At 50.5% G+C, this 27,643-nt stretch overlaps 1 protein-coding gene across 1 annotated transcript in view; it reads left to right on the top strand.

The window, feature by feature from the left end:
• The first annotated feature begins 8,087 nt into the window (after window positions 1-8,087).
• GNG2 (G protein subunit gamma 2) overlaps window positions 8,088-27,643 on the top strand; it is a 29,948-nt gene continuing 10,392 nt past the window's right edge. Inside the window, exon 1 of the mRNA XM_030949924.1 lies at window positions 8,088-8,325. The gene's annotated coding sequence lies outside the window, so the exon portion shown is untranslated. The remainder of the gene's footprint in view (window positions 8,326-27,643) is intronic.

The raw sequence follows: 27,643 nt of genomic DNA, 5'->3' as shown, positions 1-27,643 counted from the left end.
AATCTTATTTTTATAAGAAATGTCGGGGGAGGGAGCTGAGAAATGGGAGCTGGTACCAAAAGAAATGGAGAGGAGCTATAGGCACAGTGCAAAAGAAAAATAAAAATCTCTTGGGATGTTGGGATATGGGAGAGCTGCTGTGGGACTGTGGCACTGTGCCCCCACCCCAGAGCTTGATCTGGCCCTGCCTGAGGGGTTTTGTGGGCAAATAATGTCAAAATCCCGTGTTGGCAGGGCAGGATGGGCGTCCCTAAAGCATCCTTGTGTCCCTAAATCCACACAGGGCAGCTGGGGGGGTGCTTTGGTTTGGGGGCCACCCCGCCAAATACCCCACAAACCTCTCTTTGGGTGCTGGCATAACATCTGTGAGTCACAGCTGGGTTTGCAGTGTGAGTTTCCATGCTGGCACAGGCAGGAAAATTCCCCAAATTCATCCCCAGCCTCTTTTTTCCCTCCCCTCTGGGTGCTCTCCATGGGACCCTCACCCTGCAGAAACACAGAGCTGGAGGGGGAAAAGGGATAAAATGTGTAAAGAAATGTGTAAAGAAATGTGTAAAGAAATGGGGAGGGGGCAGCCCCATCCCATTATCCTGCACCCAGAGCTGGGGTGGAACAATGGGGTTGGGATGGGATGGAGCCCTAAAACAGCACCAGTGGCAGGGAACAGGGGGACACAGAGGTGCCATTGGAGCAGGGGGACACAGAGGTGCCATTTATTCCCAGTTTTCCCACAGGTGGCCGTGCCCTGCTGCCCTTGGGGCCGTTCCCCCTGCAATAAGGATCTGTCTGTCTGTCTGCACAAAATAATCCTTTCTGTGAAAGGATCTTCCCATCAGGGCTGATGGGAGAGCCCAGTGACTGTGTTGCAAAAAAAAAAAAAAAGGAGCAGGAAAAAAAAAATACCAAAAAAAAAAGAAAGAAAAAAAAAAAAAAAGAAAACTCCAGGAAAATCGAGTGAAAATCCCCGGAAATTCTTTTGTACCAATGAAGTTTGTCGTGTGCCTTTTGCAGAACGGCTGGAGGTGACAATAAAGTGACAGTTGTTTGCATCACTTTGGCTCTTGGAGATGGAAATTGCTCCCAGGCTTAAGGGGGAGATGGAGCAGGGCTGGATTTCAGGGTAACCTTGCATTTATTGGGTTCTCAGCTCAGGTTAGGGCAACTCCTGCCCCAGGCAGAGCAGTGGATGGGCTGAGCCTTTCAGTCCTGATTTTTGGTGGGTTTTGGTGATTTTTGGTGGGGTTTTGGTGATTTTTGGTGGTTTTTGTGCAAGTTTCAGCCGCTTCCCAGGCTTAAGGGGGAGGGGGAGCAGGGCTGGATTTCAGGGTAACCTTGCACTTATTGGGTTCTCAGCTCAGGTTAAGGCAACTCCTGCCTCAGGCAGGGCAGTGGATGGGCTGAGCCTTTGAGTCCTGATTTTTGGTGGTTTTGTGGTGGGTTTTGTAGAAGTTCCAGCACCACGCACTGCTGGAGTGGGGAAAGCACGGGGGTGCCTGAAATAAGTGGAGTGTGAGTTCCATAGTAAGGATCCTGGTGGGATGCTCAGGGGGGTCCCCAACCTTCAGGAGCTGTGGGGTTGGTGGCTTTTGATGATTTTTGGTCGGTTTTGGTGGGTTTTGTAGAAGTTCCAGCCACTTCCAACACTCTGGAGTTGAGAAGAGACACAGGGGGAGCTCCTGAAATAAGTGGGAGTTTGGAGTGTCCATAGTAGGGATCCTGGTGGGATGCTCAGGGTGGTCCCCAACCTTCAGGAGCTGTGGGGTTGGTGGTTTTTGATGATTTTTGGTGGTTTTTGTGCAAGTTTCAGCCACTTCCATCACTGGAGTTGGGAAGAGACGCAGGGGGAGCTCCTGAAATAAGTGGGAGTGTGGAGTGTCCATAGCAGGGATCCTGGTGGGATGCTCAGGGGGGTCCCCAACCTTCAGGAGCTGTGGGCTTGGTGGTTTTGGGTGGTTCTCATGGATTCTCCAGTGCCTGATGGAAGGTTTGTGCTGCCTTTCCCCTCCACAGCAGCCAGGACCACCCTCCCATCTCCCACTGGTGCTAATTAAACTCAGAATATAATTGGCCACTTCTTTTCCGTGTGGTTTTTGGGCCAGGTTTGCTGATCCTGGCACCTCCTTCCTCCAGCCAAGGAAAACTGGGGAAGGTGCCACCACCCACAACCTTCCCGTGTCCCCATTTCCAGTTTCTGGGTCTCAGTGGATTTATCCTCTCACAGGGAGAGGGTGTGGAGTGCCAGGACCCAGGGAATGGCTTCCCACTGCCAGGGGGCAGGGGTGGATGGGATTTTGGGAGTTAGGAATTCCTGGCTGTGAGGATGGGGAGGGGCTGGGGTGGAATTCCCAGAGCAGCTGTGGCTGCCCCTGGATCCCTGGAAGTGTCCAAGGCCAGGCTGGAGCAACCTGGGACAGTGGAAGGTGTCCTTGCCCATGGCAGGGGTGGAATGGGATGGGATTTAACATCCCTTCCAACCCAAACCATTCTGGGATTCCATGAAGAAGAAGAAGAAGAAGGAAGAAGAAGAAGAAGAAGAAGAAGAAGAAGAAGAAGAAGAAGAAGAAGAAGAAGAAGAAGAAGAAGAAGAAGAAAGAAGGAGAAGAAGAAAGAAGGAGAAGAAGAAAAAAGGAGAAGAAGAAAAAAGGAGGAGAAGAAGGAGAAGAAAGAAGGAGAAAAAGAAGAAGAAGAAAGAAGGAGAAGAAGAAGAAGAAAGAGGAGAAGAAGAAGGAGAAGGAGAAGAAGAAGAAGAAGAAGAAGAAGAAAGGAGGAGAAGAAGAAGAAGGAGAAGAAGAAGAAGAAGAAAGGAGGAGAAGAAGAAGAAGAAGAAGAAAGGAGAAGAAGAAGAAAGGAGAAGAAGAAGAAAGGAGGAGAAGAAGAAGAAAGGAGGAGAAGAAGAAGGAGAAGAAGAAGAAGAAGAAGAAAGAAGGAAAAGAAGAAAAAAGGAGGAGAAGAAGAAGAAAGAGAAGAAGAAGAAGAAGAAGAAGAAGAAGAAAGAAGAAGAAGAAGAAGAAGATGATGATGATGATGATGATGATGATGATGATGATGATGATGATGATGATGATGATGATGATGATGATGATGATGAGCCTGTTTTCCATGGGGAACCAGCATCAGGGAAGCCTCCAGAGTGGTTTTTCCCTGCACAGAGCTCTGCCCTATGGCCCTGGATGCAGCCATGTCCCATTTTGAGGTTGGGACCCCGGGTCCTGCCTGGCTTTGGCCATCCCAGCCCTGCCATGGAGATGTGGGGCTGTGCCCCCACCGCCAGGAGCACCCAGTGCCCTTTCCACAGGCTCCAGAGATAATTGTGTGTTCCCAGCAAATCCCCTTTGTCCTCTATAAATATCCCGCTGGCCATCGCCAGGTCCGGGGCCCTAATTGCTGATTTCTGCTCAAACCCGACATTTTTGGGGCAGGAGGGAGGAGCACGAGGGAATGAGCCACTGCTGGGAGGGGGACTGCATTGTCTGCTGCTAAGTATAGCCTGCAGATTTCGTGCCTGGCCCAAAAAACCCCGGAATTTTCCTCAAACCAGATGGGGAAGGGTCCGGAGGGGGTGAGGAAGGGGAGGGAGCTCTGCCCTCCCCATGGGCTGCGCTCAGAAAAGGCTAAATGGGAATGAATCTAATAAATCCCCGTCCCTTTGATGTCCTGACCTCCACTCCTGCTTCATCTCAGCACGGGGGAGGTGCCCAGGGGAGGGAAAGCTCCTCGAGTTCCCATCCCTGCCCTTTTCCCCGGGATGCTCCCTGCTGCTCCTGCTGCTCCCCGCTGCCATTCCATGGATCTAAACACCGACAAAAAACCAAACCGAACCCTGCCCTGGGGCCACCTCTTCTCCAGCGGCCGCACATCCAAGTTTTGCAGCTCCCGTCACAATCCCGGGCTGGATGGAGAAGCCGGAGATTTGGGATTTGTAGGGCGACCAGGGGCAAAACGCCAATTTTAGGGAGCAAAATGCACAATTTTGGGGCTGCTTGGGGATGTTTTGGGGTTGTTTTAGGCTGGTTTTGGCTGGTTTGGGTTGTTTTGGGGCTGTTTTGGGATGTTTTGGGCAGTTTTGGGCTGTTTGGGGCTGGTTTGGGATGTTTTGGGGCTGGTTTGGGATGTTTGGGGCTGTTTTGGGATGTTTGGGGCTGTTTTGGCTGTTTGGGGTTGTTTTAGGCTGGTTTAGGCTGGTTTGGGATGTTTTGGGGCTGGTTTGGGATGTTCTGGGCTGTTTTCAGTTGTTTTGGGATGTTTTGGGGCTGTTTGGGGCTGTTTTGGGGCTGTTTTCAGCTGGTTTGGGATCTTTTTGGGCTATTTTGGGGCTGCATTGGGCTGTTTCGGGCTGGTTTGGGATGTTTTCAGTTGTTTGGGGGTGTTTTGGGCAGTTTTGGGGCTGTTTTGGGCTGTTTTCGGCTGGTTTGGGCTGTTTTCAGCTGGTTTGAGATGTTTTGGGCTGTTTGGGATGTTTTGGGCTGTTTTGGGATGTTTGGGGATGTTTTGGGATATTTTGGGGCTGTTTGGGGCTGTTTTGGGGTGTTTTGAGCTGTTTTGGGGCTGTTTTAGGATGTTTTGGGCATTGTGCCCCCTGCCCCATCTCTGCTGTGCCCGCTGCCCGAGGGGCACAGGAACTTCCTTTCCCAAAATCCTGGCATTCCAGTGGCATCCTTCATTCCCTAATCAATTTTTTCCCCCTTTCCTTTCTGCTGCTGTTCAGCAGGGCCGGCTGTGCCCCGCTGGGCGCCTGGCACTGCATCCTCATTTTACCAACCCCCCCAAACCATGCAGGGCTGGATGTGCCCATCAGCACCGCCCCAGCGAGGCACCGGTGACCAACTGGTGACAATGACCAAAAATCCCCCCCTGCCCGCCCTTTTAGGGGCTTTTTGGGGGATTTCTGGCACCCTGAAACCATCGCTGGGGGCAGAGTTTGGGATGAATGCGGCCCCGTTGTCCCCTGGGCGGTGCTGGGGTCGCTGGGGAGGGGTGGGGGGGCTCTGCCAGCTCCAGGGGGTGCCAGGGATGCAGGGACGGCTCTGGGTGGGATTTTGGGATGTGCCAGGGCTGTAGGACCAGCTCTGGGTGGGATTTTGGGATGTCAGCGTGATGTGCCAGGGCTGGATGGGTTTTTGGGGTGTCTCAGGTGGGTGTCAGGGCTGCAGGGGGGGGATTTTTGGGGGTTTCAGGGTGATGTGCCAGGGCTGCAGGGATGGCTCTGGGTAGGGGTGATGTGCAGGGCTGTAGGACCAGCTCTGGGTGAGATTTTGGGATGTCCCAGGTGGGTGCCAGGACTGCAGGGAGGGCTCTGGGTGGGATTTTGGGATGTCAGCGTGATGTGCTAAGGCTACAGGGACAGCTGTGGGTGGGTTTTTGGGATGTCCCAGGTGATGTGCCTGGGCTGCAGGGTGGGATTTTGGGATGTTCCAGGCTCTGGGTGGGATTTTGGGATGTGGGGTGATGTGCCAAGGCTACAGGGACAGCTGTGGGTGGGGTTTTGGGGATGTCCCAGGCTCTGGGTGGGATTTTGGGTGTCCCAGGTGATGTGCCAGGGCTGCAGGGCGGGTTTTTGGGATGTCAGCATGATGTGCCAGGGCTGCAGGGCGGGTTTTTGGGATGTCCCAGGTGATGTGCCAGGGCTGCAGGGCGGGTTTTTGGGATGTCCCAGGCTCTGGGTGGGTTTTTGGGATGTGGGATGATGTGCCAGGGCTGCAGGGATGGCTCTGGGTGGGATTTTGGGATGTCCCAGGTGATGTGCCAGGGCTGTAGGACCAGCTCTGGATTTTTGGGATGTCAGGGTGATGTGCCAGGGCTGCAGGGTGGGGTTTTGGGATGTGCCAGGTGGGTGCCAGGGCTGCAGGACCAGCTCTGGGTGAGATTTTGGGATGTCCCAGGCTCTGGGCGGGATTTTGGCATGTCCCAGGAGGGTGCCAGAGCTGGGTGGGTTTTTGGGATGTGGGGGTGATGTGCCAGGGTTGCAGGGTGGGGTTTTGGGATGTCCCAGGTGATGTCCCAGGCTCTGGGCGGGATTTTGGGATGTCCCAGGGATGTGCCAGGGTTGTGTGGGTTTTTGGGATGTCCCGGGTGGGTGCAGGGACAGCTCTGGGATTTTTTTGGCACGTCGGGGGTGATGTGGCAGCGCTGAGCTCGCTCGTTCAGGGCAGCGGAGGAAACCAGTCACGGACGGAAATCTGTCAGGGACGGAAATCTGTCACCGGGGGTTGCTGTGGAAACACGGGGGGAAAGCCGGGCGGCGACAGCGAGCGCAGAGCCCGGCCCGGGGAGGGGACACGGCCCGGGGAGGGGACACGGCCCGGGGAGGGGACAGGACACAGCCCCGCGTCCCCCTGCGGCCGCCGCTGTCACCCTTTGGGGATGCTCCCAAAATGAGCCGCATCCCTCGGTGCTGCTGCTGTGGGAGCTGCTTTGGGCTGGTTTGGGGCTGTTTTGGGTTGTTTTGGGGCTGATTTTTGCTGGTTTGGGCTGTTTTAGGATGGTTTGGGGCTGTTTTGGGAGGTTTTGGGGGTTGTGCCCCTCCCCAGTTTTTCTGTGCCTCTTGCCCGGGCAAGGGGCACTTCCAGAAAATCGTGGAATTGCAGAGGGGTTTGGGTTAGAAGGGAGGTTAAATCCAAAAAATCATTGTGCACTTTTAGAAAATCATGGAATTCCAGACTGGTTTGGGTTGGAAGGGAGGTTAAATCCAATCCCATCCCACCCCTGCCATGGCAGGGACACCTTCCACCATCCCAGGCTGCTCCAATGTCCAACCTGGCCTGGAACAATTGCAGGGATTTGGGGCAGCCCCAGCTGCTCTGGGCACCTGTGCCAGGGCCTGCCCGCCCTGCCAGGGAAGGATTTCCGTGAGGACACAGCTGGGCTGGGGCAGAAGGAGGAAAAAGGGTAAAGCCACCTGATAAAAACCCCATCCCTCCTGCCTGCAGAATCTTCCACCTGAAATGTCCCAGATTGGGCATGTGGGCTGATATTGACTGAAAATGAAATGACATGAAATGAAATGAAATGAAATATAAAATATAATATAATAAAATAACAAAAATAAAATAAAATAAAAATAAAATATAAAAAATAATAAATAAAAGAAAATATAATAACAAAATAAAATAAAATAAAATAAAATAAAATAAAATAAAATAAAATAAAATAAAATAAAAATAAAATAAAATAAAAATAAATTAAATTAAATTAAATTAAAATAAAATAAAATAACAAAATAAAATAAAATGTAATAAAATAACAAAATAAAAAAAAAAAAAAAAATAAAAATAAAATAAAATGTAATAAAATAACAAAATAAAATAAAATAATAAAATAAAAAAAATAAAATGTAATAAAATAACAAAATAAAATAAAATAAAATAATAAAATATAACAAAATAAAATAAAATGTAATGAAATAACAAAATAAAATAAAATTAATATAATAAAAAACCAAAATAAAATAAAATAAAATAAAATAAAATAAAATAAAATAAAAGTGATGCCCTGAGCTGTGCCCTAAATGGGAACCTTGGAGCCGGGAAGGGTTGGAGGGGCAGGGAGGGGTTTGGCTGTGCCAGGGGGATGGGGGCTGATGGGGAGGGAAGGGTTGGGAGGGATGCGGGGTTTTGGGGGGCTCCAGGGACATGGAGCATCCAGGCAGGGGGTGTTTGGAGCAGTGCAGGGGCTGAGAGAGGGCTGGGGTGGGTTTTGGGGGGCTGTGGGGTGCGGGGATGGTTTAGGGCTGTGATGGCTGCAGGGGGGTTCAGGAGGGGTCCGGGGGGATGTGGGGCGGGTGTAGGAACTGGGGGTGCCCACGGGTGTGGGGTGGGCACGGAGCGGGTGTGGGGGGCGGGGTCCGGGCGCCATGGGGTGGCCGAGGGACAAGGAGCCATCCAAGGGACAGGGACAGGGACAGGGACAGGGGCAGGGACAGGGGCAGGGACAGGGAGGGGGCAGGGGCAGGGGCAGGGGCAGGGACAGGGACAGGGAGGGGGCAGCGGGCTCTGGGCAGAAGCGATCCGCGAACGCCGGGGGAGCGCAGAGCATCAGCAGGAGGAGGAGGAGGAGGAGGAGGAGGAGGAAGTCGGGGCTGAGCCGCTTCCTGTAGGCAGCGGGATGAGCGCAGACAAAGCTGGGTGGGGACTCGCCGCTCGGGGCTGCTGCTGACCACCATCCTCCTCCTCCTCCTCCTCCTCCTGCTGCTGCTGCTGCTGCTGCGGCCGCATCCCTCCGGCCCTCCCTCCTCCATCCCAGCGTCCGTCCGTCCATCCATCCCTCTGTCCGTCTGTCCCTCCCGCCGCCCGCCCGCCCGCCCCGCGGGGACCGGGGCACCGCTTCCAGGTACGGAATGGGGGCACTGGGAGCACTGGGAGAGCTGGGAGCACTGGGAGCACTGGCAGGGCTGGGAGCACTGGCAGGGCTGGCACTGGGGGCACTGGGAGCACTGGGATGGCTGGCACTGGGAACACTGGCAGGGCTGGCACTGGGAGCACTGGGAGCACTGGGATGGCTGGCACTGGGAACACTGGCAGGGCTGGCACTGGGGGCACTGGGAGCACTGGGATGGCTGGCACTGGGAACACTGGCAGGGCTGGCACTGGGAGCACTGGGAGCACTGGGAGCACTGGGAGCGCTGTCACTGGGAGCACTGGGAGCACTGGGGGCATTGGCACTGGGAGCACTGGGAGAGCTGGCACTGGGAGCACTGGGAGCACTGGGAGCACTGGGAGAGCTGGCACTGGGAGCACTGGGAGCGCTGGCAGGGCTGGCACTGGGAGCACTGGGAGCACTGGGAGCACTGGGGGCATTGGCACTGGGAGCACTGGGAGCACTGGGAGCGCTGGCGCAGGTGGGGCTGGGCAGGGCTGTCCCCACCCGCGCCGTCCCTGACCCCCGTGGGCACCGAGCCGCTCCTAAATCGGCAGAATTCCCCCCAGATCCCGCGGTCTCGGCGGGTCCCACCCTGCGGGGCCGGGAAGGTGCTTTGTGCAGCGAGCTCCGGCTCCCAACAAAGGTTGGATTTAAAGGGTTTGATCCTCCTTAATCAGCTGATTTGCCATCACAGGCGAGGCTTTCTCTGGGAATGAATGAGACGTAGTGTTCTTTCTTCCCTGATTTTTTTTTTTTTTTTTTTGGTAATCACGGGAAGGAAGGAACGGGGAGAATTTCCCGATCCCAAATCCCTGCAGCAGCCTGTGGTGGGATCAGCCCCAGCCCGGCTTGGAGGGATTTGGGGGTGATGTCCATGCAGGTCCATCCCCACAGCCATGTCCCTCTCCTTTCTACCCAAATCCGTGTTTTCCCAGCAGTGCTTTGGGTGAAGGATTCCCGGGAAAATCACCGGGAAGATGAGCTCGAGGAAAACTGGTCCAGGGCTGGGAGGGGGGAATCCAGCAAAAAACTGACACAGGGAGGATTTGGAATAGAAATTAGGAGGAAATTCCTGGCTGGGAGGGCGGGCAGGCCCTGGCACAGGTGCCCAGAGCAGCTGGGGCTGCCCCAAATCCCTGGAATTGTTCCCGGCCAGGTTGGACAGGGCTTGGGGAAGGTGTGGATGGCAGCGAGTGGAACGGGATGGGCTTTAAGGCCCCTTCCCATCCCTGTCAGAGATCCCACGATTCTCACCTCCTTGGTGGAAAATGGTTTCTATTTATTAAATGATTTAAGGCCAATCCTGACGCACAGCGATACCCCCTCATTAATCAATCGCTAATGAGCTGCTAATGAACTTAGAGCGCGGTGCCCAAAGGGCAGGGGCTGGGAGCAGCAGTGATCTGCCTCTGCTGTTCCTGCTGCTCTTATTCCTTTCCCCATTCCCTGCTGCTCTGATTTCTCTCCCCATCTCCCCCTGCCCTCCCAGACTCCTCCTGACCCATCATCCCCAGCCATTCCCGTGCTCCTTTCTCCCGGAGAAGGGGCTGGGGCCGTGTGGATGGGTGGCAGCAGGCTGCAGCCAGGCACGGAGGATTTTTCCTTATAACTGGATTTCCCTGGATGCAACTGGAGCATGCAGATTTGTAATCCTCTTTCCAACCATATGGCCGCTGGCTGCATTGAAATATGACTCAATTAATTATTGCCAGGAAAGCCCTGGGGCCAAGCCTTTCTCTGGGAGGGGGTTTGGAGGGTTCTGATGGGGCTTTTCCCACCCTGTTTTTGTGGGATTCAGGGATGGGGCTCAGCCCTATCCCACCCCAGCTTCTGTGTTGGCCCTACAAGGCCGGGCATGGCCCCAGCTGCTCCTTGGCACCAATTTTGGGGCTTTTTTAGGCATTTCCAGCCTTGAGGGAGGAGGCAGGGATGCTGTTTGATGCACTGTGCTGCTGGCTGCTCACCTGGAGCACGGGCCTGGCGGTCTCAGCATCACCTGGATAACGCCTGGAGGCAGCCTTGCCCCCAAAAATGGGATATTCCCACCTTGGGAGGAGCTGTGGTCTCTCCACGCGTGCCCATCCCCTCTCCCAGCCTCCCTGGGAGCTGCCAGCTTCGCTCCCAGTGGGTAATGCACCAGCCTGAAGGATCTCGTGGGGGTTTTTCTCCTTGCTGGTGGCTTGGTGGGGCACATTTTGCATCTGGGGGAGATGATAACTGAGGCTGCTTCATGGCATGGGGGTTCTCAAGACCAGGGGCAGGCAATCCTGAAGGGATTCCCATGGATTGATGGCTGCGAGCTGGTGAAGAAGCTCCATTATATTTAGATTTAGATTTATATGAATTATTATTATTATTATTATTATTATTATTATTATTATTATTATTATTATTATTATTATTATTGGTATTAATCCCCAATCCCACCTGCTGCTTTTGCCACCCCATGCCAAATGGAAAACGCAATAAAAACCGCAATTTTCCCGGGGTGGGCAGTGCCAATCCCAGCCGGCAGCCCCGCGGATGCTCCCGCTGGAATTCCAGGGGCTCCTGAATCCCGGTGAGTCACCGAAGGAGGACAGGCAGGCGCCGGCTGTTTCCATAGTAATTAGGGCTGGAGAGACGGTGGTGGAGCCCCACGAACTCCCCGTGCCCCCAAAAATCGCTGCCGGGGGCGGCTGTCCCGCTCCATCCCGCCCATCCCACCGGGATCGCCCCGTTTGGGGCTGGGAATTAGGGATTCACCCAGGGAAAAACCAGCATTTCAGGCTCGAGTGGCATCAATTCTCAGCGTGGCTTCTCCAAAGATCTCCCTGCTGTGCCCGGAGCGGGGTGGCAAAAGCGGGATGGGAAAAGCGGGGTGGGAAAAGAGGGATGGGAAAAGCGGGATGGGAAAAGCGGGGTGGGAAAAGAGGGATGGGAAAAGCGGGGTGGGAAAAGAGGGATGGGAAAAGTGGGGTGGGAAAGACGGGATGGGAAAAGAGGGATGGGAAAAGAGGGATGGGAAAAGAAGGATGGGAAAAGAAGGATGGGAAAAGAAGGATGGGAAAAGAGGGATGGGAAAAGAGGGATGGGAAAAGCGGGATGGGAAAAGATGTGTCCGTGTGTGTTCGCAGCCAGCATGGAAGAGGGAGGAACGAGCTGAGGGATTGGGTCGGATTTTCAGGTTTTCTTGCTCTTCAGGCTCTTCTCTTGCTGTTCCCCCTCTCTGGGCTTGGCCTCTTTGTGGGGAGGAGGGATGGAACCCCATTCCATGGAAAAGGATGTGGCTGCATCCTGCTCCACTGAGCCAGGGGATTTTTTGGTGTTCTCACGCAGTTTTATTCCCTGCTCAGCTTTCCATGTGCATTTTTCCTTCTGGGTGCCCCATGCCATGTGCAAACCCCACACATCCACTCCCTTTAGAGCACAGGAGGGGTTTTGTCCACCCAGATTCCCTGAGGGAATGGCCAGGGGTGTCCTGGTCCTGCTGCTGGTGGGGAAGCTCGGGGTGGCTGCAGGGAGGCAGCTCTGAGCTGGGCAGGATCCAGCAGGAGGGATTTGGCTCCATGGAGAAGCCAGGATTGCTCCAAACCCCATCCAGGGTGGGGCTGGCATGGTGCTGGTGGGGTGTGGGTGTTGGAGCAGGCCAGTGATTGATGAATTAATTAATGATGCCTTTGATTAGGGATGTGCAAGGGAATCGAGGCGCTGGGTGGGCAGGGAGGAGGCTGGGTGCAGGAGCAGGGAATGGATGACAGGAGCAGGGAATGGCAGATCAGGGATTGGTGGAGGAGCAGGGAATCACAGGAGTAAGGAATCACAAATTAGGGAATCAGGGAATGACAGGATCAGGAAATAACAGATCAGGAATGGCAGATCAAGAAATTACAGGATCAGGGAATCACAGGTCTTGGATGACAGATCAGGGAATCACAGATTAGGGAATCACAGAATCACAGGATCAGGAAATGAAAGATCAGGAAATGACAGGATCAGGGCATCACAGATCAGGGAATGACAGGAGCAGGGAATGACAGGATCAGGGAATCACGGATTAGGAAATCACAGGATCAGGGAATCATGGAATCACAGGATCAGGGAATCACAGATCAGGGAATCACAGGTCTTGAATGACAGGATCAGGGAAACAGGGAATTACAGGATCAGGGAATCACAAATAAGGGAATGACACGATCAGGAAATGATAGGATCAGGAAATCACAGATCAGGAAATGACAGGAGCAGGGAATCACAGATCAGGGAATCATAGATGAGGGAATCACAGGATCAGGGATTCAGGGAATGACAGGATCAGAGAATCACAGATCAGGGAATCATGGAATCACAGGTGGCTTGGGTTGGAAGGGGTCTCAGAGACCAGCTGGGACGGGCTCAGATGCAGCCATGCTGAGGCTGGAGTCTAAAATCCCTCATCCCCTGCATTTCACGTGGGAATGATGGACTCCAAGCACCAGGATCAGTGGGAATAAAAAAATCCCTTCTGAAATGACACTGGGCCAAGCCTTGAAAAAGCAGCACCTTGCAGCTGGGGCAGCCTGGATAATTCCTGGGAAGCAGCTGCACCAGGAGCTGCTTATCCTCCCAAACACAATTAGTTTTCACCTTATCTCGTCCTTCCCTGGCTTTTCACTCAGCAGCTTCCTTCCCCTCTTGTCTGTCATCATCATCCTCGTCAGGTTAATTAGTTTATCCAAGGGAAGCTCTGGTGGTTGGAGCTCTCTGCTGCTCCCCTGCAGGTTCCTGGGCTGCAGGTTGGTTATTCCAGGGGTGCTGCTGGATAAGCTGCTCTGGCTGAGCTGCTGGCTCAGTTTAACAGGTTTATCTTCCTCTCTGCTCTCCCAGGGGCTTTGGGAAGGAAAGTTGCCTCTGTCCATCCCATAATGCTCCCTAGGAACAGCTTTCCTGCCTGGAAAGCCCTCTCAAATCTTCAAGCCCAGCCATTCCCACCCGTGTCCCCAAGTGCCACCATCCCACAAGTTTTTTCAGTCCCTGCAGGGCTGGGGACTTTACCCAGCGCCTGAAATTCCTCTGCAATTTTTGCCAACCCCCTTTTAATGATTTGTGTTTTTCCTGGTTCCTCTTCCCAAGGAACAGGCGTGGTGCTGAGCCAGGGAAGAGCCACCGTGCTGGTGGCGCCTTGGGGACAGGCAGGGTGTCCCTGTGCCGCCCCCAGAGCCTGCAGGGCTGTGCAGGAGCTGCGTTTTCCCACCTGGGCTGCGTCCCAGAGGACAAACCAGGAGCTGGATGAGGTTCAGGAGCACTGGGATGGCACAGGGAGCACTGCCAGGCGTCCAACAGGCACGGCCTGCGAGGGCTGGAGGGATGGGGGGAGCATCCTTCAGGCTTCAGCTGGCTTCAGAGCCTCCCTGGAGCTGTGAGTTCCTGTGCAGGAGCTGTGGGGCTGGGGGAGCTGTGCTTTGGGGTCGTTTTGGGGTGTTTTGGGTAAGAAAGCAGCAGCTGGCAGCGGGTGGGAGATGCCCAGCACTGATTTGATTCCTCTTTGGTTTTGCTCTGCTGGAGGGAAGGAGGATAAAGAAGGTGTGTGAGAGGCAGGGGTGCCAGGAAAATGTCTTCACCGTGCCACTGTCAGCAGGGGACACCAGGACAGTGCCAGTGTCTCTGCCTGTGACGTTTGTCATTGTCCTGTCTGCAGCCCAAGGAATTCTGCACAGAAACCTTGGGAGAAACAGGCAGGGCTTGGTCTGAGCCTCCTGAGACGGGAACAATTCTCAGTGCCCAGGAGTCCAGAGGAGCCCTGGAGATGCTCTGAGGGCTGGGGGTGCTCACCTGGAGAGGAGAAGGCTCCAGGCAGAGCTCAGAGCCCCTGGCAGGGCCTGGAGGGGCTCCAGGAGAGCTGCAGAGGGACTGGGGACAAGGGATGGAGGGACAGGAGCCAGAGGGCAGGGATGGATGGGATGTTGGGAAGGAATCTCTGCTCCCATCCATCCCTCAGGGCAGGTCAGAGCTGTCCCCATGGCTGTGGGCCCAGGTGTCCCCAGGATGTCCTGCAGGAGCATGGCTGGGCTCTCTCCATGCTCCAGGTTCCCCCTCAGGGATTTCCTGCCCCTCTCTGGTTCTGCAGCACTTTGGGGTCCTTACCTGGGGACCATCACAACCTGTCTGAACCTCCTCTGATTTCCAATCAACCCCCAGGCCTGTGGCTGCTGCTGGGGAGGTCCAGGCAGAGCTTCCCCACCTTGGGAAGTGCTGAACATTGGCCAGGCCTGGTGGATTCCATGGCTTTGTGCAGAACCTTGGGAAGGGACAAGGCCCTGGTGGGGACAGAGCTCCAGTGCCACCCTGGGGCAGCTTCAGGTGTTGGGAAAGGCTCTGGGGTCAGTTCTTGCTGCATCCCTTGGATTTTTAACGTCCTGGAGACGTGCTGGTGCTTGTGTGGTGCCAGCCCCATCAAAACCCCTTGCATTATTTATCAGCTGATTTAATAGAATTGCTCAGCCTCACATCCTTGCTCAGGGATTTGGATCCACCTCTGGTGCTTCCCTCTCTCCCCACTTAATGCCAGAGCTGGGGGAAACTCTCCCTCCTCCTCCCTCCCTCCGCACTGTGAATAAAAACGGGGAATAAAGGGAATAAAAAGATTATTTTAATGCAGCCAGCCAGGCTTAAGGAGAGGTGTAAGCAGCAAATAAGGGAGGCAATGATTATTATTTTTTAAGCCTGAAAATCTAAGCCCTGTTTAAGTGTTTCTATGAAATGATGTAAAAGATAGGCTGGTTTGGAACCCACTCTGCCTGGAACTGAGATCCCCCAAAGAGCAGCTGCTTCCAACGACTTCACAGCTCAGGAGAAATACAGAAACCCACTGGAACAGAGGTTTCCCAGGAGCAGGTAGGCAGGGAAAGGTGTTTAACCCTGGGGAAGGAGAAATAAAAGTGAGTGAATGTAATGAAAGTAATGTAGATTGTATATACTGTGTAATGTATAATAATGTATATTGTGTATAATGTAGATTGTGCATTTTAAGCTTCCTTATATCTCCTTGGAGGGAGGTGTATTGCATTGAAAAGCAATGTGGAGAAAAAGTTTCTTTTTTATTTTTATGTGTGTGTGTAGTTGAAAGACAAGTGGTATTTAGGTTGTTAGAGAAAAGTGAAAAACACAGAAAGGGGACGAATAGATAAGATCTTGAAAAATGGGACAGGAAAGCAGAAAGCTGGATACAGGAAAAAAATAAAATAAAATAAAATTTTAAAAATAAAATAAAATAATAGAATAAAAGCAGAGATACCCCAAAAATAGCCCTTTGGGAGTGATGCTAACTAACAGAGATACAACTCCTTGCAAAAGGAGAAAATACAGGGTATGCAGTAGTTGCTGGGAAAAAACATGCAACCTGTGGAAAAAGAGAATTTAACCTTAAACTAGTAAGCTCAAACTTGGGAATTACATACTTTAAAAAGAGCACCTGTGGAATATTTAACACAAAACCCGTGGTGCCAAGGCAGTGATTCCAGAAGGATCAAAGCTCTGGGAGTGGCATAAATGAAACACCTGAGGGATCCCTGCATGGGGAGGGAGGGGATCCAGCTGTCCTGAGGTGCTTCATCCAGGCTTTTCCAGCATTCCTCAGGCTTGGAATTTTTCACCCTTTATTCTTTTCTTGCTGTGTGAGTGTAGAAGCAGCGGTGTGTGCTGGGGAAAGCAGCCCTGGGCTCACGCTGGGTTCTCTGCCAGGGTTTGGGGGGGTTTAGGGCTGGTTCAGGGATTTAGGGCTCTCTGGGGAAGGTGAGGGGCTCTCTGTGGAGGTGAGGGTGGCTGAGGATGGAGACAGGCCAGGGAGCAGAGTGGGAAAGGCTCTGAGGGAGCAGCTGGGCAGGGAAAAGCCAATATTGCTGTTTGGCAGGAGCAGCGTGGTCAGGGAAAATGTACGTGGGTCAGGCCTGGAGCAAAGGGAAGCTGCTGAGCACATTCCCCCATTTTTCCCCTCCTTTTTTGCTTTTTTTTTCTCTCCTTTTCCTCTTTTTATTTCTCTTCCCCCCCCTTCCATTTATAACCTTTTTTTTTCTCTTTTTCATTTCTCCTTTCCCCCCTTCATTTATACCCTTTTTTCTCTCTTTTCCCCCTTTTATTTTTCATTTTCCCCCCTTCCATTTATACCTTTATTTTCTTCTCTTTTCATCTCTTTTCCCCCCTCTTCCTTTTATACCCTTTTCCTCCTTTCTTTTTCCTCTTTTTATTTCTTTTTTTCCCCATCCATTTATACCCTTTTTCCCTCTATTTTTCCTCTTTTTAGTTCTCTTTTTCCCCCTTCCTTTTATACCCTTTTTCCCCGTCTCTTTTTATTTCTCTTTTTTCCCTTTCCTTTTACACCCTTATTTTCTCTCTTTTCCCTCTTTTTATTTCTCCTTTTCCCCCTTCCATTTATACCCTTTTTTCCTCTCTTTTCCCCCTTTTTATTTTTCATTTTCCCCCCTTCCATTTATACTTTTTTCTTCTCTTTTCATCTCTTTTCCCCCCTTCCTTTTATACCCTTTCCCCCCTCTTTTTTTCCTCTTTTTATTTCACTTTTCCCCCCTTCATTTATACCCATTTTTCCTCACTTTTTTCTCTTTTTATTTCTCTTTTTTCCCTTCCTTTTATTCCATTTTTCTCTTTTTTCTTTCTCTTTCCCCCCTTCCTTTTATACCCTTTTTTCCCTCTCTTTTTCTTCTTTTTATTTCTTATTTTTCCCCTTCCTTTTATACCCTTTTTTTCCTCTCTTTTCCCTCTTTTTATTTCTTTCCCCTCTTCTATTTATACCTCTTTTTCCTCTTTTTATTTCTCTTTCCCCCCCTTCCTTTTATACCCTTTTATAACCTTTACCCTTCTCTTTTCCCTGTTTTTATTTCGTCTTTTACCCCCCTTTATTTATACCCTTTTCCCCCCTCTATTTCCCCTCTTTTTATTTCTCTTTTTTTCCCCTTCCTTTTATATTTTTTTCCCTTTTTTTTCCCCTCAGAAACCTGCTAAACCCTGTTCCACGGGGCCCCTCCACCTGCCCATTGTGCTGTGGCCCTCACCAGATGCTTTCCTCACTTCACTGCTCTCTCAGGGATGTGAAACCTGAAATTATCACAGCCCCGAGATAACTGCCATCATTTTGGAGGATTTGGTGTGTTTTACCCCACAACCCACACCTAAAACACACCAAAGCCCCAAAATGATCCCAAAACTCCCATCTTGTGGTGCAGCCATACTGGAGGAGCCAGCTGTGGATGCTGTGAGAAGCCTGGATCAGAAATTACTGCTGCTGCTGCTGCCCCAGTTCTGCCACGCTGGCCATGCCCTCCTCTCCTCATTCCTGGGCAGGACCCAGGTGTACACCCTGCCTCCAAAAACAGGGCCAGCTTTAGCCTGGAATGCAGCAGGGCACAGGGGAGAGAGGGGCAGGGAGTTAAATTTAATTGGGATAATATGGGTCAGAGCAGCAGCACCAACAACCTACTTCTGCCAGCCCGCCCAAATAACCTGGTTTGAGCTCTGCCCGGGCTCCAGCCCTGCCCAGATCCCCAACACATCCCTGTGTGCATCCCTGCCTGCATCACCTCCTGCAGCCCTGCTCAGATCCCCAACACATCCCTGTGTGCATCCCTGCCTGCATCACCTCCTGCTCAGATCCCCACACACATCCCTGTGTGCATCAGTCTTGGTTTGGAAAGCCAGGTGTGTGCTAAGGAAGGCAGGAGCCACCCCTGAAATGGAAAATGCAAACCCCCTCCCTCTGAATTATTGTAATTTTGAAATTAAGGGGCTCTCAGGCAAAGATATGGGGAATAGGAATAACAGTTCTTTATTTGGGAAAATTAAAAATACAAATGAAATAGTACAAAAAAAGAGAACAAACCCCTGCCAGAGTCAGAGCATGCCCTGCCCCCTGTGTGTCAGGGGGTGGCACAGCCCCATCCCATGGGGGCTCAGCCCTCCTGCAGTGCCAGCTGTGCTGCTGCTGGAGCAGGGATCCTGCACAAGGGGGGAGTTTTCCTCTGCAGCTCCAGGGCTGCTGCAGATGGGCCTGGGCTCCTCTGGCAATGCAGGGCAGCAGAAAGCTGCTCCTCTGGCAATGCAGTGGGCAAAGGCTGCTGTGCTGCTCCAGGCTCAGATTGGATCCAGGTAGGAATGCTTGGCTCCTCCCTGGGCGCAGCATCTCCCCATGGGATGCTGGAATTGGATCAGCCCCTGCAGGGACACTCAGTGGCCATGGACAGCAGAGATCTCCTGGAGGGAGGATTGGCTGTGGCGGAGATAAAGAAAAACTGCCCCATGGACAGCAGAGAACTGCCCCAGCTCTGACAGGTGGACATGGAACACACACCCACATTTCCAGCCTAAGACAGCATCCCTGACCACATCCCTGCCTAGATCTTGTCCATATCCCTGCCTGCATCAGTTTCTGCATCCTTGCCTGCATCCCTGCCCTGATCCACACCTGCAGCCCTGCCCACATCCCTGTATCCCTGCCTACACCTCTTTCCCCATCCCTGCCCTCATCCCTGCCCTCATCCCCCTCAGCTTGGAGAACCCCTCTCACAGCCTCAGCTTTGCCAGGCTGTGAAATGTCAGAGCCAGCATGAGCCACAGTAAATTCCTTTTCAAAATGACGGATTGGGGAAATACAGAATTCACAGGGAAAATTTTTATTTTTTTCCTTCTTTTTGCCCCTCTTTTTCCCTCCTTTTCTGCTTTTTTTCCTCTCTTTTTCCTCTTTTCATTTCTACTTTTTCCCCCTCCTTTTATACCCTTTTTTCCTCTCCTTTTCCTCATTTTTTCCCCTCAGAAGCCTGTAAACCCTGCCCTGTCCCATGTGGATTCTCCACCTGCCCATTGGGCTGTGGCCCTCAGCAGATGCTTTACTCACTTCACAGCCCTCTCAGGCCCAAGACAACGGGGTTTTACCCCACAACCCACACCTAAGACACACCAAATCCCCCAAAACTATCCCAGAACTCCCATCTCCATGTGGTACAGCCACTATTGGAGCAGCTCTGGAGGCACCAGCTGTGAAAAACCTGGAAAAAACAATAGAATCCCTGAATGGTTTAGGTTGGAGGAGACCTTGAAATCATCCAGTCCCACCCCCTGCCATAGACAGGGACAATTCCCACTATCCCAGGTTGCTCCAAACCCTGTCCGACACTTCCAAGGATGGAAGGAAAATTCATACAAGGTAAAAGATTAAAAAAAAAAATCCCAGCCTTGTTCTTTCCACGACAAGGATGGGAAGAGAAATACCAGGCAGGAGCCCTGGGAATTCCGTCTACACTCTCAGCTGGGCTGTGACCTGTTTGCTGTATTTGAAGCTTGAAATAGAGCCTTATGAGTAATGTGGTTCAGGTGCTTATCACCAATTAATTAATTCTTTTGCACGGTGGATACCTAATTAAAGCAGTCTCAGGTAATTCCTGAGGGGAGGGGGCTCAAATTAATGGGGCTGCTTAACGGGGTTGTTTCTGTGCTGATGTCACTTGTTGGGTGATTCCCAGAGGCTGGAAAGGGTCATTGGGCTCCCTGTGAGTGTTACTTAAAATAAAATTCTAATAAAGGTTTGATGGGGGTGAAATCATCGGAGGATGATTTCTCATCACGAGGGTTTCTGCAGCCCAAGGCTTTGCCTGCTGCAGGGTTTTTTTTGGGGGGGAAATGATGAGGCTCTAGGCAAAAAAAAAAAGATTTTGGTTTTATTTGAGCTGAAAATTGATTTGCAGAAGGGTGGGTCTGTCAGCCTGGCAAAATCCACATTTTCCTCCCCATATTCTGTGGTCACATAGAGGATGCCCCTAAAATAAAATCTTTTAACCAAATCAGGGCAAGGTCTTGTCCCAGTTCCTCCAGGGTGGCTGTGTCCCCACACCAATGAGCAGGGATTGGGAAATAATGGAATCATTTAGGTTGGAGAAAATCCCTGAGATAATGGAGTCAAACCATTCCCCAGCCTTGAATTTGGGGTGATTTGCATGAATGCATGGCGCAGAAAATTCCTTTTCAAAGTTATGGATTGTGGAAATACAGAATGCACAGGGCAATTTTTTTTGCCTTTTTTTCACCTCTTTTTTCCCTCCTTTTTTCCTCTCTTTTTCCCTTTTTATTTCTTTTTTCCCTCCTTTTATACCATTTTTTTACTCTTTTTTCCCCCTCTTTTTCCCCCTTTTTTTCTCTTTTTTTAATCTTCTTTCCTCTTTTCCCTCTTTTTTTCTTTTTTCCTCCTTTTTTCCTCCTTTTTTCCTCCTTTTTTCCTCCTTTTTTCCTCCTTTTTTTCCTCCTTTTTTCCTCTTTTTTTCTCCTTTTTTCCTCCTTTTTTTCCTCCTTTTTTCCTCCTTTTTTTCTCCTTTTTTTCTCCTTTTTTCCTCCTTTTTTTCCTCCTTTTTTCCTCCTTTTTTTCCTCTTTTTTCCCTCTCTTTTTTCCCTCTTTTTCCCTCTCTTTTTTTTTCCCTCTCTTTTTTCCCCTCTCTTTTTTCCCCTCTCTTTTTCCCCTCTTTTTTTCCCCTCTTTTTTCCTCTTTTTTTTGCCTCTTTCCCCCGCCCCCCCTCTTTTTCCCTTTTTTTTTCTTTTCCACCCATTCCAGGGTGGATTCATTCCTTCCCAAATCCTCTTGGAAATGTGATGTTAACACAGCCAAACACCCAAATCCTCTTGGAAATGTGATGCTGGGAGAAACAACTCCATTTGCAGCTCTTCCTTCATCTTCCCTTCCCTTTCAATCCTCATTTCCCATCTTCCCATCAAGATCCTTATCTTCACCCTGGTCAATACTTAAGAGCAGGATGTTAAAAAACTGAAACCCGTGGCTGGATATGTTAATTAACATGAAATAATAGCTCTTGCCTGCTTCCCTTAATTAAGGGTCAGAAGTTCAGAGCTGGATGAGCAGATAAGGAAGAAATTTCTGACTGGGAGGGTGGTGAGGCCCTGGCACAGGTTGTCCAGAGAAGCTGTGAATTCCCAATCCCTGGAAATGTTCAGTGCCAGGCTGGATGAACAGCCTGGGATTGTGGAAGGGGGTTGGAATGGGATGACCTTGAAGGTTGGAATGGGATGAGCTTGGGGGTTGGAATGGGATGACCTTGAAGGTTGGAATGGGATGACCTTGAAGGCTGGAATGGGATGAGCTTGAAGGCTGGAATGGGATGAGCTTGGGGGTTGGAATGGGATGAGCTTGAAGGTTGGAATGGGATGAGCTTGAAGGTTAGAGAGGGATGAGCTTGAAGGCTGGAATGGGATGAGCTTGGGGGTTGGAATGGGATGACCTTGAAGGTTGGAATGGGATGACCTTGAAGGCTGGAATGGGATGAGCTTGAAGGTTGGAATGGGATGAGCTTGGGGGTTGGAATGGGATGAGCTTGAAGGTTGGAATGGGGTGAGCTTGAAGGCTGGAATGGGATGAGCTTGAAGGCTGGAATGGGATGAGCTTGAAGGTTAGAGAGGGATGAGCTTGAAGGCTGGAATGGGATTAGCTTGAAGGTTGGAATGGGATGAGCTTGAAGGTTGGATTGTGATGAGCTTGAAGGCTGGAATGGGATGAGCTTGGAGGCTGGAATGGGGTGAGCTTGAAGGTTGGAATGGGATGAGCTTGAAGGTTTGGATTGGGATGAGCTTGAAGGTTGGATTGGGATGAGCTTGGAGGTTGGAATGGGATGAGCTTGAAGGTTGGATTGTGACAAGCTTGAAGGCTGGAGTGGGATGAGCTTGAAGGCTGGAATGGGATGAGCTTGGAGGTTTCTTCCAACCCAGAGCACTCTGGGATTCTGTGGTCTCTGTGCTGGAGATACTCTGGTCCATCCATGGATTTTGGGGAATTTCTCAAGCTGTGAGTTCTCCTTTCCTACGCTCCTGTGCTGCAGCAGCCTCCAGTCTCCTGGTGACCTCTGGGTGTTTTTAACATTTTATTAAACCTGAAAAACCCAACCCAACCCCCCAAAAACCCCGTTAAACCTTTAAAGCATTTTCATTTTCACTCAAGCGCAGCCTGACAGGGCTGAGCCCTGGTGGGGAGCAGGGGTTGGGGCTGGAGGTGGTGTGACAGGATGTGTGCCCTTATCTGTCCTGCTGGGGTGTCACAGCATGTGACAGCCTGGCCCCTTCCCTTCTGAGTCACAGCAGGAGGAGATGTCAGCCTTGCTCCTCCTGTCTGGGCATCCTAATTCCCCAGGATTTGGGCATTATAATTCCCTGGTATTTGGGTGTTCTTATTCCTCAAAATTTGGACATCCTTATTCCTCAGGAACTGAGAATTGTTATTCCTCAAAATTTGGGCATCCTTATTCCCCAGAATTTGGACATCCTTATTCCTCAGTATTTGGGCATCCTTATTCCTCAGGATCTGGACATCCTTATTCCCCAGAATTTGGACATCCTTATTCCCCAGAATTTGGACATCCTTATTCCTCAGTATTTGGGCATCCTTATTTCCCAGTACCTGGGCATCCTTATTCCTCAGTATCTGGGCATCCTTATCCTTCAGTAGTTGAACATTCTTATTCCTCAAAATTTGGATATCCTTGTTCCCAAGTATTTGGGCATTTGTATTTCCCACATATCTGGGAATCTGTATTTCCCTCTGTATGGGTTTTCTTATCCCTCAGTATCTGGGCATCCTTATTCCCTGATATTTGGGCAGCCCTGAATTCACCAGTATTTGGCCATTCTTATTCCCTGGTATTTGGTCAACCTTGCTCTCCAGTATTTGGGCATTCTTATTTCCTAGTATGTGGACATCCTCATTCCTCAGAATTTGGGCATTTTTGTTCCCCAAGTATCTGGGAATAATTTTTTCCTTTTTATGGGCATCCTTATTCCTCAGGATTTGGGTATCCCTGGATTCCCCAGGATTTGGGTGTCCATGTTCCCCAGTACTTGGACATCCTTATTCCTCAATATTTCAGCTTTTTTATTCCCAAGTAGGTGGGAATTCTTTATTCCCTCTTTATGGGCATCCTTATTCCTCAGCCTTTGGCCATCATTATTCCCCAGGCATGTGAGAATTCCTTATTTCTCCTTTATGTGAGCATTTGTATTCCTTGGTATTTGGGCATCCTTGAATTCCCCAGTAGCTGAGCATTGCTCAATATTTGGGCATCCTTGTTCCCTGGTATTTAAGCATGTTATTCCATTTTATCCCTCAGAATTTGGGTATCTTTATTCCCTGGTATTTGGGCATGTTATTCCTTTTTATCCCTCAGAATCTGGGCATCCTTGTTCCCTGGTATTTGGGCATGTTATTCCATTTTATCTCTCAGAATTTGGGTATTCTTATTCCCTGGTATTTGGGCATATTATTCCATTTTATCTCTCAGAATTTGGGTATTCTTATTCCCTGGTATTTGGGCATATTATTCCATTTTATCCCTCAGAATTTGGGTATCTTTATTCCCTGATATTTGGGCATGTTATTCCATTTTATCCCTCAGAATTTGGCTATCCTTGTTCCCTGGTATTTGGGCATGTTATTCCATTTTATCCCTCAGAATTTGGCTATCCTTGTTCCCTGGTATTTGGGCATGTTATTCCATCTTATCCCTCAGAATTTGGGTATCTTTATTCCCTGATATTTGGGCATGTTATTCCATTTTATCCCTCAGAATTTGGCCATCCTTGTTCCCTGGTATTTGGTCAAGATGAGGGAACACCCAGAGCCTGATCTACTCCCACCACTGGGATTATCCCTTGTGCACCAGCACTTTTTCCCAGGATTTTCCCCCAAATAACAACTCTAAAGCAGCCTGGGGGTTTGTTTAACTACCAGTGCATTCCCTAGTGGCTTTTCCATGGCTCTGGACCCTTTTTGCCCACTCTGGAGCAGGTTTGTGCTCTCTCCCTGTGGCACTGGGATGGGGAGAGCCAAAACCTTGTAGGAACAGTGGCAGGAGGGACCAGAGCTGCTGATCTTTCACCTGAACAAAAAAACCACAAAAACCCTAAAAAACAAACAAAGGAAGTTGAGGTTGGTTCCTGTTTGCTTCAGTTTGAGCCTTCAGTTAGGGCCTGAGAGAAAACAAAAGCAGCTGAGGTTCCCCTGCACGTGATGCCCACGGGGCAGGGGCTGCTCCAGGGAGAGGAGACACAGCAGGAATGTGAGGCTGGAGCCTCCTGACTCCACCTGGGCTTCCCACAAGGTGAGTGAAGGGCACATCCCATCTCTGACAGAGCCAATCCCAGTGCTGAGCTCTTCCTTTCAAGCAAAAATTAGGGAAGAGCAGAATGTGCTTTTGCCTTGCCTTGGTAATTCCCATCCTTGGAAATGCTCTGGGAGAGCTGGAGGTGCTCACCTGGAGAAGGGAAGGATCCAGGGGAACCTTGCAGGGCCTGAAGGAACCTTCTAAAGAAGGACAGATTTTTATAGGGCCTGGAGGGACAGCAAAAAGGGTTTTAATCCTAAAGAGGGTTGGTTCAGGTGTAAGAAAGAATTTTTTAATGGGAGGATGGGGAGGTCCTGGCACAGGGTGCCCAGAGCAGCTGTGGCTGCCCCTGCATCCCTGGAAGTGCCCAAGGCCAGGCTGGACAGGGCTTGGAGCAGCCTGGGATGGTGGAAGGTGTCCCTGTGAATGACATGGAGTGGAACAGGATGAGCTTTAAGGCCCCTTCCATCCCAAACAATTCTGGGATCAGTGATTGGGGCTGAACCAGGTGCCCATCCCAGCTCTCCTGTTTGGGTTTGCCAGGAGGGATGGGATGCTGCCAAAGGGATAAGGAAGCTGTTGCCATGGAAACAGGCTCGGGTTTTCCACTCCCTTGTCTTTTAATTTATTTATTTATTTGTCTGCCAGCAGCATCTCTGACCTGCAAGCTGCTTCCCAGGGATTTAAACACCAGATTGGACCTCCAGGATAAAAAAAATGGGTGGGAAAGGGAATAAAATCCCTGTGGAGAGGGGCTGGGAGCTGGGGCTGGAACCAGCACTCAGGATTATGGTTTTCATTGCCCCATGGAACAAATCAAGCTCAGACCATTTTATTTCCTTGAGGAAAAAGTGAAACATTTGGAATTTGGGTGTGTTAAGTCTCCTTTCCCAGCCAGATCTGTAACTCCTGTTGGGATCAGTGGGACTATCCCATCTCCCACCCCCTGGAAAACGTGGCTCTGCTATTTTCTATTTTGCCCGTTGTATTTTGATACTTTTCTGGATATATTTAGCAAATCTTTTTTTTCAGCTGAGCCACCTATTTTTAGCCATGGCTTTTAGCAAAAGCCACAAGATGCCTGGCAAAGGCATCCAGCCCCTCACGAGGGATTCCCACGCTCCAGCCAGCCAGTGACCCTGTTCCCAGTTATCCCTTCTGGAGGTGCATCCTGGCTGCTTTTGGGGTGAAAAAAGCAGTTTTGGGGAGATCCTGCTTGTTTCAGTGGAGATATAGAAGCTGGGATGGGCTCAGCTCTTGGGAAGCACAGGGACAGGGAGAAATCCCAGAGTGAATGAGAATTGGGACAAATTTCTCCATTATAATACCCAGCCTTGTTGCACTTCTGAACCAAAACCCTTTTCCTGTCAAAAAAATCCCCCACTTTCTGTCCAAAAAAACTCCTTTTCTGTCCAAAAATCCCCTCTTTTCTGGACCAAACCCCCACATGGGGCCTGGTAGGAACAACCCTGATCCCTGCTCTCCCCAAAATCCTGGCTGCCCCTGTGGGGTTCACCCGCTTTGCTATAACTGAGTGGAAAATGCTGGTGCCTCAGGGATGGAAAATATCACCTTTTTCTGCAAGCAAGGAGCAGGGAGGCTGCTGCTTTCACCCCAAAAAGGAGCTGTTTTCAGGGTGGGTGATGCTGCTTTCAGTCTTTGTGGTGAGGGAAGGCAGAGGTTTCAGGCTGGCCAATGTCAGCACTTTCTGTTTCATTCCTGCTTTTCCTTTTGCTTCAGAGGGGAGAGATGGAAAGCAGAGAAAAATCTTGCTGGGAGGTGAAAAAAAAATCTGGAAAATTGAACCATGGAATCACCCAGGTTGGAAAAGCTCTCTAAGGTCATCCCACCGTAAATGATGGAATGGTTTGGGTTGGAAAGGATCTTAAAGTTCATCTTCTTCCATCCCCTGCCATGGGGAGGGACACTTTCTGCTATCCCAGGTTGCTCCAAGCTCCATCCAGCCTGGCCTTGGACACTTCCAGGGATGGGAAAATGCCATTTTTTGAAACATTTTAGAGAATTCCAATCTCCACCCACACAGACCTTGAGCTAAAACCCAACTAAAAGAGGAGAAAACACTTCTGGAGGTGGTTCAGCTCTGATTCCATGGGTTTGGAGCTGGAGCTGGGGATGGATCCAGCACCAGGCACACAAATTCCAGGATCCTCTGTGCTCCACAGCCTCTCAGCTCTGTGCAGAGCAGGCAGCAGCTGCTGCTGATGAGGAGCTGGCAAATGAAGCTTAATTACTCCTGCAAGCAGAGCTGGCAGCTCTGGGGTGCCAGAGCCCCACAGGAGCCCAGGCTGGGAGGGAAGGATGGGATGGCAGCTTAGCAGGAGGGCTCAGCATCAAGAAATGCTCCTTTTGCAGTGCCTGCTTTGGCTTGGATGTGCCATTTGGTGTGGAAATGCTTCCAGGAATCCAGGAGGGTGGGATGGAGGAGGGCTGGTTGGCTCAGAGCAATGGTGGCTTTTAGCTCAGAGCATTTTAAATCCCAGTCTCAGCCCATCAAGCTGCTCCACATCCACATTTGTTGCTCCACATCACAGATAAGAGGTGAAGATTTTGGTGAAGATTTCTCAGGATTTGGACATCCTTATTCCCTGGCATTTGGGCATCCTCATTCCCCAAAATTTGGACATCCTTATTCCTCAGAATTTGGGCATTCTTATTCCCCAGGTATCTGAGAATAACTTTTTCCTTTATATGGGCATCCTTATTCCTCAGAATTTGGATATCCCTGAATTCTCCAGGATTTGGACATCCTAATCCCTCAGTATTTGGCCATCTTTATTTTCCAGTATTTGGACATCCTTATTTCCTGATATTTGGGCATCCTTATCCTTCAAGATTTGAATATTCTTATTCCTCAAAATTTGGATATCTTTGTTCCCAAGTATTTGGAAATAAGTATCCTTATTTCCTAAATATCTGAGAATCTGTATTTCTCTCTGTATGGACTTTCTTATCCCTCAGTATCTGGGCATCCTTATTCCCTGATATTTGGACATCCTTATTCCTCAGTCTTCAGATATCCCTGAATTCCCCAGGATTTGGACACCTTAATTCCTCAGTATTTGGGCATCTTTATTTTCCAGTATCTGGGCATCCTTATTTCCTGATATTTGGGCATCCTTATTCCTCAGTATCTGGGCATCCTTATCCTTCAGTAT

The sequence above is a fragment of the Camarhynchus parvulus genome, chromosome 5, assembly GCF_901933205.1.
Source record: "Camarhynchus parvulus chromosome 5, STF_HiC, whole genome shotgun sequence".
Taxonomy (NCBI): Eukaryota; Metazoa; Chordata; class Aves; order Passeriformes; family Thraupidae; genus Camarhynchus; species Camarhynchus parvulus.
The sequence above is the reverse complement of the archived record's forward strand: the minus strand, read 5'-3'. Positions and strand labels throughout refer to the sequence as shown.